The sequence below is a fragment of the Mustela putorius genome, unplaced genomic scaffold (assembly GCF_011764305.1).
Source record: "Mustela putorius furo isolate JIRA1106 unplaced genomic scaffold, ASM1176430v1.1 tig00000460_pilon_pilon_pilon, whole genome shotgun sequence".
NCBI lineage: Eukaryota > Metazoa > Chordata > Mammalia > Carnivora > Mustelidae > Mustela > Mustela putorius.
In genome coordinates, this window is record NW_025421389.1 from 63056 (window position 1) to 76428 (window position 13373).

General features: G+C 37.7%; 1 pseudogene; it reads right to left on the bottom strand.

Moving 5' to 3' along the window:
* Nucleotides 1–3665: 3665 nt before the first annotated feature.
* LOC101670016 lies at nt 3666–12955 on the bottom strand (annotated as a pseudogene).
* Nucleotides 12956–13373: the final 418 nt, after the last annotated feature.

Genomic DNA, 13373 nt, shown 5'->3' on the forward strand with positions numbered 1-13373 from the left:
ACAGTCTAAGTGACCAGCTCTTGGTTTTGACTCAGGTCTTGATCTCAGGGTCTCGATCTCAGGTTGTGAGATTGAGCCCCACGTCAGGCTCTGAGCTCAGTGCAAAGCCTGCTTAGGACTGTCTCTCTCTCTCTTCCTCTGCCCCCCCCCCAAATAAATAAATAAATGTAAGAATCCACAGTCAGGTGAAAGAGGAAACATAAAGAGATAATTTCAGTAAAATTTAATGAATGCTTTGATATGGATATATATACAGAAAAATGTAGGAGATTTTTGAAGAAGGGTCCCTGTTCTTTATTTCAGAAGCTAGGCTAATTTTTAGGGATGACATAAACATGGTTCTTGTCCTGATAAAATTTCAATTTTTAATGTTGTGGGCCCTGCCCCTGGGCTTCTGGGGAAGCTATACTTGAACTTTAGCAAGGTCAGAATTCCTCAGCAAAACCTCAATGCATGGGCTCTGTTTCTGCCACAAGCACAAAGTGTACATCTGCTTTGTTAAAGAAAATAACCAAAAAGGAGCATTCTGAACACAAAGATAAGAAAAAGTAAGAAATTTCCCAGTTTCTTATCAGATTAAAGTCCTACAGTCCTGCCTACAGTAGAAAGTTGAGATAAGGTCTGCATATTTCTGAAATGTTCTTTGTCAATAATTTGTAAATTTTTATGTAAAAAAATGTATATTACCCTACATTAAATGTCCCCTTGCTGGAACATTCTCATCTTTGTGAAGATCAAATATCAGGTAAATATTCTAACTTGGGCTTCAATAAAACTGTTCCTTTTTTTTTTTTTTTTTAGAAATAAGTCAAGCAGAGAAAGACAACTATCATATGATCTCCCTGATATGAGGAAGTGGTGATGCAACATGGGGGCTTAAGTGGGTAGGAGAAGAATCAATGAAACAAGATGGGATTGGGAGGGAGACAAACCATAAGTGACTCTTAATCTCACAAAACAAACTGAGGGTTGCTGGGGGGAGGGGGTTTGGGAGAAGGGTGGGGTTATGGACACTGGGGAGGGTGTGTGCTTTGGTGAGTGCTGTGAAGTGTGTAAACCTGGTGATTCACAGACCTGTACCCCTGGGGATAAAAATATATGTTTATAAAAAATAAAAAAAAATTAAAAAAAAAAAGAAATTCTAAAAGGTTTGTTCATTTTGCATTGACATCCTCAAGGAACTCAAGGGCCTGTGGGAAGTGGAGCTGTGTAAGAAAAGGTGTGAAAAAAAAAGTGTTCAGAGAATATTCTTTTCTGCTGTAATAAATATTCATCAGGAGTGAAATACGGTTCAGCTGGCTCCTAGTCCAGAGCTGCTTTGTGATGTTCCATGTAGTACAACTGGGTCTCAGAGCTTCTCTGACCAACACTGGTTCTTTGTTTTCTTTTTTCAAAAGGTGTTCATTTGAGAGAGAGTGACCACATGCAAGCTGGGGGAGGGCCAGAGGGAGAGAAACTCAAGCAGACTCCGTGTTGAGTGGAGAGCCTGAAGCAGGGCTTGATTTCACGACCCTGAGATCATGACCTGAGCTGAAATCCAGTTGGATGCTTAACTGAGCCACCCGGGCGCCCCCAATACTGATTCCTCGTATTCAAGTGTGTCTTGAGTTGACACTGCAGGATCCTGAGGGCAGGATCCAGGCCCAGGACAGCTGATAACTGAATGGTATGGGAAGAATCTACTTCGTAGTACAGACTAATTCCTTTAAGATGTGCTTGGCTCAAACACATAGGACAAAAACACCCACAAAAATTGTTGTAAACTGATTGACGCTCTTATTTACCTTCTGCTCATATTTCTTGGGTACTGACTTGCAACTTTTCACTTTCAAATACTTTGGAGACTATTCTAACAGAGGCGATGCTTGATGGATGGTTTCCTTAAGTGCTTAGTGAAATTTTGCTGGAACCATCTTTCTCTTCTGAATAATGATCCCAGAGAGAAATACTCTTAGACTCAGAGAGCTATAAACACTCAAAGTGGGAGGTATTTAAAGGTCATTCAATTTAACCACTCACACAATACTTCAGGTCAAGTTTCTGTGATGACATTTCAGGTCTTCTACAGACTGCCCCAACCAACTCTCCACACAGGTCTCATATTGTTCCTACATTTGCTCTTAGGAAGGCCAGACAGTTAAATGTTCATTTTAAAGTAATTGCTGGCATGTTTCATATGCTTATGTTGCTATCATCTCATTAGCATAACCATATGACTAAGTGAACAAAGAATTTAATTTGGATTTATATTATTATGTGAAATTTTCACTTTCAAATATAAGTAAGCATGGTATTAAAAAAAAACTCCTTAAATGCTTTATGTTGGAATTCTTATGGGCCACTTGGGAATATAGGTGTAGATTTATCAGTATAAGAGAGAGATATAAAACTTGATGATTGTGAATGCTGCTAACTTTTTGTGCAAACATTGAATATTAAAAATGATATTAGATGATATTTAAATAATCTGATAATTAGGGAAGTGGTTTGATTATTATGAAAACACTGAATGAGTATATTAGCTAATTTTAGAAAGAATGTTATACCCTATCTGTTCCCCAAATGTGTACTGAAATGAAATTATAAGGAGGAAAATGGAAAATAGATTGCAATGCAATTGTATTCTTTTTTGTATTGATTGTTTGGTCTAGTTGTTAGGTCAGTGATTGATAGAGGAATATTAAAGTCTCTGAGCAGGGCGCCTGGGTGGCTCAGTGGGTTAAGCCTTTGCCTTCCGCTCAGGTTGTGATCTCAGGGTCCTGGGATTGAGCCCTGCATCGGGCTCTCTGCTCAGCAGGGATCCTTCTTCCCCCTCTCTCTCTGCCTACCTCTCTGCCTACTTGTGATCTCTGTCTGTCAAATAAATAAATAAGATCTTAAAAAAAAAAAGTCTCTAACCACGAGTGTGGATCTTCTTCTCCCTTAAATTTTGTTAACTTTTGTTTCACTTACTTTGGTGCTCTGTTTTAGTTTCTTATAAATTAAGCATTGTTGTTTTCTTGATAAATTAAGCCATTTTACCATTATAAAATGCCTTTACTTAACGTTGGGAAATTTTCTTTGTATTGAAGTCTCTTTTGATACTTATCAAGTCATACTGCTTTTCTTTGATTAATGTTTTCATGGTATATATTTTTCCATCAGTTTTCTTTTAAACCACTTGTATCTTCATATTTAAAGTATGTTTCCTGTAGATAATACATACTTGGATTTAAAAAAAAATCAATTATGAAAATCTTTGCCTTCCTAATTGGAATGTTTATCTTATTAAAATATAATATACCTATTGATAGAGCGGGGCTTAAGTCTATCGCCGTGTTTAAGTTTCTATTTATCGCTCTCTTATTTTTCTTCCTCTCATTTTTTATCTATCTTAGTCAGTCATCCCTCTGGGACTGTTTCATATGCTCCATGCTTATGGCCCATGTTGGTATTTTTCATATCATAGACCAGTCCCTGAAACACTGGTCAACTAAGCCCCAAGGTTGGAAGGAAGGCATTTTTGTCCTTATGGTTCTATCAAAATGTAAATTTATCTAAGCTATATTCTGTGACAATGGGGAGCTTTTTTACAGCCCCTTTTCACTAGTAGGACCCTTATTATTTTTTGACAGAAGTAGGATTTTTTGGTGGACTTGAATAGGGAGGGAGCAGTGCTGAGGTTCCTATGAGGGCAGAGTGTGCCATTTGTCCAGGGGGACATGATTAGGGATGTATTTTGCATTTGACCCCACAGCCATTTGGATGAGCTGCTTTTCAGCCACCATGTCTTAAAATTCATGTGTATTAAAGTCAGTGAAGCTCCACTTTTGGAAATGTGGATTTTCTGGCCATAGGGGAATTTGAGCTTGGTCCTGTGTAAGGCCTCAATCACATGCTTCTTGTTCTGCAGCTTGGTACAGATAACTTGGCCAATGTGGACCCTGGCCATTGTGCTCTGGGCTTACCAAAGGCACCAGGCACACCTGTCTGGAGCCCCTTAGCTCTATCATTGGACAACATGTTGACATGGATGATGTGGAAGGGCTGGAGCTGCACTCAGATGTGAAAACCATCTCTGCCATGCTCTTTCCATATACTTGTTGGCACAAATACAGGCAGGGTCCAGGGCTTCAGAAGACAGCTGCTCATATTCACCTGGTCCCATTTGGCCACATAGTGGGACTTCATCCTCTTTTTCCTTCTTCTGCCCCAGGTCAAAGATGCAGATCTTGGCTCCAGGGACACCTCTGAAGAAGCAAGAGTTTGGATGTGGCTTGTTCTTACAATATTGGTAACAGCAGGCAGGGGGGTGGCCGATGGTGACACCAGGATCTCCAGTAGCACACCGAAGGAAAAGAGTAGGATCCCTATTTTAAAGCAATGGTGTGGGCTTTGGAATCCTACTATGTGGGAGGACTTTCAGTTCCAATACCCTTCAAGAGTTAAATTCCATTGACTGCTTCCATATATGGAGACCAGAAGGCTGTGTCTTTAGTCCAAATTACTGCTTTATAATTTTGTTATTTTTTAAATTCAGAGAGGTATTAATTTTGTTTTTGAGAATGGCTATTTATTTATTTATTTTTAATGAACATATAATGTATCATCAGTTTCAGAGATACAGGTCTGTGATCCATTAGTCTTATATAATACCCAGTGCTCATTATATCATATGCCTTCCTTAATATCCATCATCTAGTTACCCCATCCTTCTACCCATCTCCCCTCTAGCAACTCTCAGTTTGTTTCCTATGATTAAGAGTCTCTTATGGTTTTTCTCCCCCTCTGATTTTGTCTTGTTTAATTTTTTCCTCCTTTCCCCTGTGATCCTCTGTTTTGTTTCTTAAATTTCACATAGCAGTGAGATCATATGATAACTGTCTTTCTCTGATTGACTTATTTCACTTAGCATAATACTCTCTAGGTCCAACCACATCATTCAAATGGCAAGATTTCATTTTTTTGGATGGCCAAATAATATTTCACTATATATATATGTATTCACACACACACACACACACACATACCCTCCACATCTTCTTTAGCCATTCATCTGTTGATGGACATCTGAACTCTTTCCAAAGTTTGGCTATTGTGGACATTACCATTGTAAACATTGGGGCCAGATAAAGAGACTCAGCAAATATCACAGAACATTTTACTACAAAATATAGTCACTCAGTTATTGCAAAACAATAGATAGGAACACGAGGAGGTAAAAATTGCATCAGGCTCTGAGAACTGTCTTTGGAATATATGTGTTTGAGACAATCTCTGAGCGTATAGAGAGTGTGAGATGGGGTTCTTGCTTTGGCCCCTTGACATTGTTTGAAGAAATATTAATCTCCTGGACAGCCATTCAGTGAGAGGTAGTGGGAAGGGACAATTCTCTATGGTCTTTTGTGTTTCTGCTTGTCTTACACTGTGAATTACTAGATGCCCCTTTTTCTGAACCATCTTTTCAAAGATGTTTATATAGTGAACAGCTATACAAATTGCTATCTAATATCAGCTCAATTTAGAGGAAGAATTTATGGATTCTCTGTGATTAATTTTTCAAGTACTTTACACTTAAAAGGGAACTCTATGGCTCTGGGCTTTCACAAGTCCCATCAGATGATAGAGATAAAACAATATCCTTAGGGAATGCTGGAAGGACATAGATAGCCCAGATGCCTCTGTCTTTTAGCCTGGGTGGCAAACTTCTTGTCAGTATCATCCATCAGAGCATTATAGTTTCTTTCCAGCATGATCATCAGTAGGAACAAATCTGTAGAGGCCACCCTAACACATTATTTTTCCAAAGTGGGCATACTGGTACCCCCAGATTTCTCTTATAGTTCCCTTGCCTCCCTGAAACTCCTGTGCATGGCAACTAGTCTTTAAGGGTTTCAGTGGCCACAGGGGTTCTCTCATCAATATCTATTCCATGCCTCCTTCACTGTGGAAGATCTGTGCGGTTTGTTTGGGATCAGACCAACCTACTTCTCATTCCCTAACCTCAGTCTTCTCCTAAACACACAGTAGAGATTTCTGAGTTAGAGAGGAGTCATGATGAGATTTCAAAACAATTAAAACATTGTAAATCTTGGGCAATGTCAACTTGTTTTCCTACTGCAGCCACAGATGATCAGATCTCTTTGATTTGATATCTCTAAAGACTTGGAATTTGAAGAAAGGCCATCTTTCTCTCTCTTCTATACATTTTATTGTGATAAAAACTCTCAGAATTGCCTTTGTGTGCAGCTGTCTCTTATTTGAAAAGTTTTCCTGATACTGATATCATTTTTCTATCTCTTGTTCAGCAATAATTTCATAGGAACATTAGTTGTCAATTCTCCATTCTCACTCTCTTTGACACCCCTCCCTCCAACATTGACTTCTTGGCAATGACAGGTGCCATGAAGAGCCCTGGCAGAGAGGTGATATATTACTTCTTTTTTGCTCTCACCTTACTCACAACAGTCATTGAATTTGTTTTAGAGGAAACTAGAGCTGGCTCTGTGAGCAATTAAGTTGTCTTAACCAAACAAATGCAGTGACTGGAATTTCTACACGGCACAACGCTTCACATTTATTGCATCTGGGGTTTGAGAAAAATCACACTTTAAAATGGTATGAAATGAGTTTTACAGAACAGGCAGAAATTCAATGTTGTATAGAAAATCATATAGGGTAGACTACTGAGAAATCAAAAATAAATAAGTGTAAGAGAAACTTATATGGTGGAATAGGGAAGGAGAAGTAGAAACAAGAGCAAATAAGGCCTTTTAGGAATGATAAGAAAGGAGATGATATCAAAATAACAACTATTTTCTAAACACAGATTCTCCTTAGGAAAGCAATTTGGATACTAAGAACAGTCACAATTCTGCATTCCAATTATTAAAAAAAGTATTTTATTTTAATTTCTCCAGGGTACATTTTGTTACCTTACAATAATATCTTAGAAACATCATTTTAGGAGGAATTTGATCTTGATTTATAGTTTTACATTTTGTGACAAATCCCTTCAAAGATGTTAATGTGCTGGTGCTGTTTAGCCTGAAAGGGTGTCTCTCAAAGCTGATAGGTTACACTCAGGAAACTGAGGATCAGAGAAGGTGGTGACAACCTAGGAGATAAATCAACTTAACCACTCTATATGTTTTGACCCTGATACTAAATGATAACTGGCTTACTTAAGAGACAACTCTGTAGTCATTTTTGTCAATTTTCTGAATGATGACACACACATAAATTGCACCTGTTCTTATTTATTGATACTGGCAGAAGAATAAATGTCAGTTTGTACCAAAAAAATATCCAAACAAGTTTCCCTTGTATCCCTCTGAAGATCCCCCGAAGATCTTATTACATAATGATTATAAATACATATTTCAAGTTTGATGACCTTGAAGGAATTCTTGGTAAGATTAGCAAGGGAGAGAAGGGTTGCCCAACAAATAGACATTATGAGGAGATTTATAGGCACTTAGGGAAGAGGATTCTTGACATTTTTCAGACAAATGGTTATATAGAACCAAGAAACAGCAAAACTGCTGGTAGTAAATAATGTGTTCAAATTTAACATTCCAAAAAGGAGAGAAGGAACATTGTGAATGGGTTACAAAAGGAGGAGTAAGACTGGAGGAAAATTAAATTGCTGTAGAATATAAAGAGATTGGGGACTGATGGGCTGCAATCTCCATCCTTACTCAGTATGGATATTTTATGGCCCTGGGGCTTGTTTTATATTTTTAAAGAGCTGTTTCCTCTCTCCTGAAAGTCCTTATTTCAGAGAATTAGAATTTAAATCATCATTGAAATAACAATAAGATCGGAGCTTTAACAAAGTCTGACTGATGATGTAATAATCCTGAGTTGATCCTAGGTAAGCATTAACCCCTGAGCGATGGCAGTAAATAGGAAGGTTATGCAAATCCAGTGTAGGGCGGGGCTGCAGAATCCTGCCAGGAAAACGATTTACAGCCAGAATATTCAGGTGGAGTGAAAGTTCTGCTATTTACTTACTGCAATATATTCACTTTAGAAAAGAACATTGGCATACCTGAGTCCTTGTGGTATTGTGCATGAGTGTGATAACATTGTGTCTCTCATACTTCTCAAGATTACTGATAAAATCAATTTTTCATCCCTACCAGGACTACAGTTCATTGATCCTAGTACTTTTTTTTTTAACCATCTCTCATTCCTCGCTCTCCTTTCTTCCTTCAATCCCAACAGAGTCTGTGACCTGTCGTTATTGACTCCCTTTTAAATGTTTTCAGCAACTTTGCTCCTCTTGCTTCTTCCAATTTGTTTGGCAAAACCACTACTCTAGTTAAATCTACCCCTACATGCTTTGCACCTGCATTCATAAAAACTGAATGTAGCTGGAAAAACATAAAACCATGAGACGTGATTTCGCTCTTAATTCATGACCACTAATTTCAAATAGGCCTTTAGTGCTTCTATGACGATCATATTAAAAGCAAATATTTATTATGATAATTATATTGGATATTAATTTTATTTTCTGTTTTTCTTTCTGGTTGGATTTTTGTATTAAGATCACATTAAATCATATAATGTTAACTTCAAAAAATAATTTTCTTTCATTTTCTACTGTCTTTACGAGTTTCTCCATGATGGGAATCATTTGTTCTTTTTTTTTTTTTTTTTTTTAGGATTTTATTTATTTATTTGACAGAGTTCACAGTAGACAGATAGGCAGGCAGAGAGAGAGAGGGAAGCAGGCTCCCTGCTGAGCAGAGATCCCGATGCGGGACTCGATCCCAGGACCCTGAGATCATGACCTGAGCCGAAGGCAGCGGCTTACCACTGAGCCACCCAGGCGCCCGAATCATTTGTTCTTTAATGTTTGGTAGAACTTATCTGTAAACTATGTGGGTTGATTGAGAAGTGTGTGTGTGTGTGTGTGTGTGTGTGTGCATGTATGTAGACTTTGATTCAATTCAAATTTAAAAATGATTATATAGATGGTTTCAAATTTTTAATTGTTTTGAATTCATAAATTTGTTTCATAAGTGACATATTTCTAGGAAACAATGAATTTTAGCTGTATGTTCAATTCATGCATGGTATTCTTATTTTTTAAAATACTTAAAATCAATCGGTAATATGTCCCTTATTTCATTTCTAATATTATTAAATTTTGCTTTCTCTCCTATTTTTCATGATGTTTTTCCAAATTTAAGTATTTTATGTGTCTATACTAATATTGCTCTCTAATATTTAAAAAAAATATTTCTTTCAAAAATTAAACTTGGTTTTTATCTTTCTTATTTCCTTCCTTGAGGTGTTTTTGTTTGTTTGTTTGTTTGTTTTCTTTTTATAATTTAAAGTTAGTGTTTGGCTCTCTAATTTTCCATCTTTCATTTTTGTTTTCTTTTTTTTTTTAAGATTTTATTTATTTATTTGATAGACACAGAGAGATCACAAGTAGGCAGATAGGCAGGCAGAGAGAGAGGGGTAAGCAGGCTCTCCTGCTGAGCAGAAAGCCTGATGTGGGACTGGATCCCAGCATCCTGGGATCATGACCTGAGCTGAAGGCAGAGGTTTTAACCCACTGAGCCACCCAGGCGCCCCCATTTTTGTTTTCTAATAGACACAATTAAAGTTATAAATATTACTCTAAGTATGACTTTGGCTGTATACCACTATATTTAATACGTATCATATTTAGTACCATTTAATTACAAGTATTTTAAGATTTATATGTTGATTTAATATTTAATCCATGAATTTTTAGGTGATGCATCAAGTTAATTTCTCTATGTATGGATTCTTAAAAGTTACTTCTTTTCAAAATTTTTTTCTAACTTAATTGCATCTTTTTTTTTTAAAGGTTTTATTTATTTATTTGACAGACAGAGATCACAAGTAGGCAGAGAAGCAGGCAGAGAGAGAGAGGAAGGGAAGCAGACTCCCCACTGAGCAGAGAGCCAGATGCAGGGCTTGATCTCAGGAACCAAGGTCATGACCTGAGCTGAAGGAAGAGGCTTTAACCCGCTGAGCCACCCAGGTGCCCCCTAAGTTGATTGCATCTTTATCAGAGAACATAGACTGTTTGATACTAATTCTTTGATATATGTTGAGATGAATTTGATCACTTACCATGGGGTGATTTCTGAAATATTCCTGTGCTTGAAAGAAAATAATCTCCCTGTTGGGAACAAGGTTCCATATATGTTTGTGAATCTGATTTATTTATCGTGTTCATTTTTTTGGTTAGTTTTTTGTATCAGTTACTGAGAAAAATATGTAAAAATCTCCCATTTTGAAAATGAATTTATCAATATTTTTATGTTCTTCCATTAATACTTATTTATAAAATTTTTAAAAGATTTTATTTACTTGCTTGAGAGAGAAAAGAGAGAGCATGGACAGGGGAGAAGCAGAGGGAAAGGGACAAACAGAGTCCATGCTGAGTGTGGATCCTGATGGGGGGCTTGATCTCACAACCCTGAGATCATGACCTGAGCCAAAATCAAGAGTCAATTCCTAACTGACTGAGCCACCCTGGCACCCCAATAGTAGTTTATAAATTTTGAACATATGTTATTAAATGCATTATCTTGTTAATTGCTCTTAGTATCATTATATCATGTCCTCTTTGTCTTTAAGAATGCTTTTTTTGGGGTATAATTTATTTTCTCTGATATTAATAAAGACTTCCTCTTGGGTGAACATTGGAGACACTACTAGTTACTGACTTTCTTTTTTCAGCCATTTATTTTTACTAACCAAACTTCCATTCTGTTCAGTGACAATAGCTACAGATAAAACACCCTATGTCTTAGCCTCTCTTGGTTGCCATATGCCATATTAGATTAAATCACATGTTATGTTTATTTTTCTATGTAAGCATAGTAATTTTCGGCAATTTGATGTGATCAAGCCTAATAATTTTGTCCCAGGAGATTTGTAAATGCAAGTCAGCAGGTGGAATTTTTGTGAAGACTATTTTAAAAAAACTCTATTCCGCTGCCCTGGTTTTTCCACCTCCTGTCCTTTGCCCTTTTCCTTCATTTCTTCTTTTGTGGTCTTTGGCCCACTGACATTATAGTGATGATATTATATCTGAAAGATTGAAAATGCATCTTAAACAGGATGGAAAAATTCTCAATAGCTCCTTCACCAGTTGCACCAACACTGCACTGCATACCCCTGGGTAAGGCATTACATGAGAAAAACCAGCCCCTAGTTAGTCCAGCTCCTACTCCTCTCTCACTGTAATCACTGCTTTTGATGATAATGACCCGCAGTTAAGTAAGCAGCTGCAAGTAAATAGAGCTGGTTTCTTGTGCACAGGTGGACTCTCTCACCTTCTATTCCTCTACCCTTCAGACTGAGGGATGAGGGGACTCATTCTTGAATTCAAATAAACTTGTGATACTGTTAGAAAAATACATACTTGAGAAAAATAATAAGATGGATCTTTTTTGTTTGTTTGTTTGTTTGTTTCTCTATCCAGAACCAGAACATATATTGGCTAGTATGGAGGAAGGACCCTAGCAGCAGCTGCCTGGGTCCCAAGCCATTGACCATTCAAGGCAGGAGATACTAGAAAAAAAAATTTCTTTCTTTTCTTTTGTTATTCTTGTTCCTTTTTTTTTTTTTTTTTCCATTTACTTTCAGCAACACCTCTGCCTTTGGGAGAAGAGTTTTGTATTGTAGCAAACCTAGTCTGGAACATGACAGATGCGTTTGGGAATTTATGTGCTGAAGTATTCATGCCCCGGATTCTGGTTCTGAATTTTAGGGCCAATGGCATAATAATGACCCATCTCTTTTAAGTTCCCATCATATGCTAGATAGTGTGCTAAGCAGTTAACATGTGTTAACTCATTTAGTTCTTAGAACAATAGGTTGATTTTATTGTTCCCACCTTCATTTCTCAGAAGAAGCAACTGGGACAGTGAGAAGTTGAATAATTTGTCCAGTGTCACCTGGTCAGGATGGACTTGAGCTGGGATGGAACTCTGATGGCTGGACTGCAGAGCCTGTGTGATCAGGCGATCAGCCATGACTTCTTGGCTGCTTCTCCTGACCCTTGTGTAGAGTTGTCTTCCTGGAATTTTGAACCACATCAGGAAAGAAGTGGTGGTGAGGAGTGAAAAGCAAAGCAAACAAACGCAGGCTGTTCGGGAGGAAAAGCCATTACTGAAGAAGCTCCCAGGAGAAAAATGCTAGAGTTTCCCCACCGTGATGCTCAGATTTTATCCAGAAATAAAATCATCCATTTTTGCTACTTTGGGGTCCTTTGGTTGTAGGTAGAGCTGTGTGAAAAAGTTTCCTCTCCCACTGCCATCCTTTCAAAAACAAATCTGAGACCTTTCTCTGAGGTTTGGTCCCACTTTGGCTTCCATGGAGCAGCTTGCTGGAGTAGGAAGTGTGTTCTCTGAAGTCAGACAAGCTTGGGTTTGTGTTCCTCTTCAGCTACTTACTTATCTATGTGATCTCCATGACCCGAACATGTCACTTAATCACTTTGAGCCTTTATCTCCTTATTCATCACACTGGAATGTTAATTGTTAAACATGGCCTCGTTCATTCAGGCAAAAAGTACGTATTGATTGCCTGCTTTGTGCTGGTCACTGGTAGGTAATGTTTTGTCACAAGTAGGTCATAAATCATAGTCTTAGGTGCCATGAACTTATAATTCAGTGGAGAAGCTAGACTCCTGTGGTAAGTGCTCAGACTATTCCGCATACAGGTTGGTCAGGTGAGGAGTGTGGAACATTCACGTGGGAAGGCAGTTAGCAAATGTCAGTGCTTGTTCATTTCTTCCAGTCCTTCCCTTATTCTGAAGGAGACTACTGCTGACACCCCTTCCGAACATAAGTATGGTGTTATTTCAGAAAACTTCCTCTTGCCTAGGATGTCTTTTTTCCTTTAATATGTAATGTGGGTCTGAGGTTATGTTGTTTAATTACCTTGCAAAGCCCAACGAGGTGATTTGCGCCATGAGTCGTTTGCACCTTGGGCACCCTTCATCTCAGTCTTCATGTAATATTTAACAATTAACTTTACATCTTCTCCGGAAAAACAATTTGAGAATTCGAGAGAAAACTGTAACAAAAAAATCTCAAAATTTGGAGGAAGTGAAATAAAAATCAGTTTTGGGCTTTTTGCCTTATTATTTGCATATTATACTTAGAGAACTACTTATTATGGTTTTTGTTGACTGCCTCCCAATTACCCCACTCCAATTATAAACATGAAAAATGTGAGAATTTTAGATTAGTTTCTCCCAGAGTTGATATTAGAGTCTGGCACTTCTGGATTCTTGCCTTGTGTTCTGTTGCCAATTCAAACTCCCTAGGAATACAGGCAAACACATATTGCTTCACGTGTTTGTTTTTAATCCATAAGGAAGTAGGCTA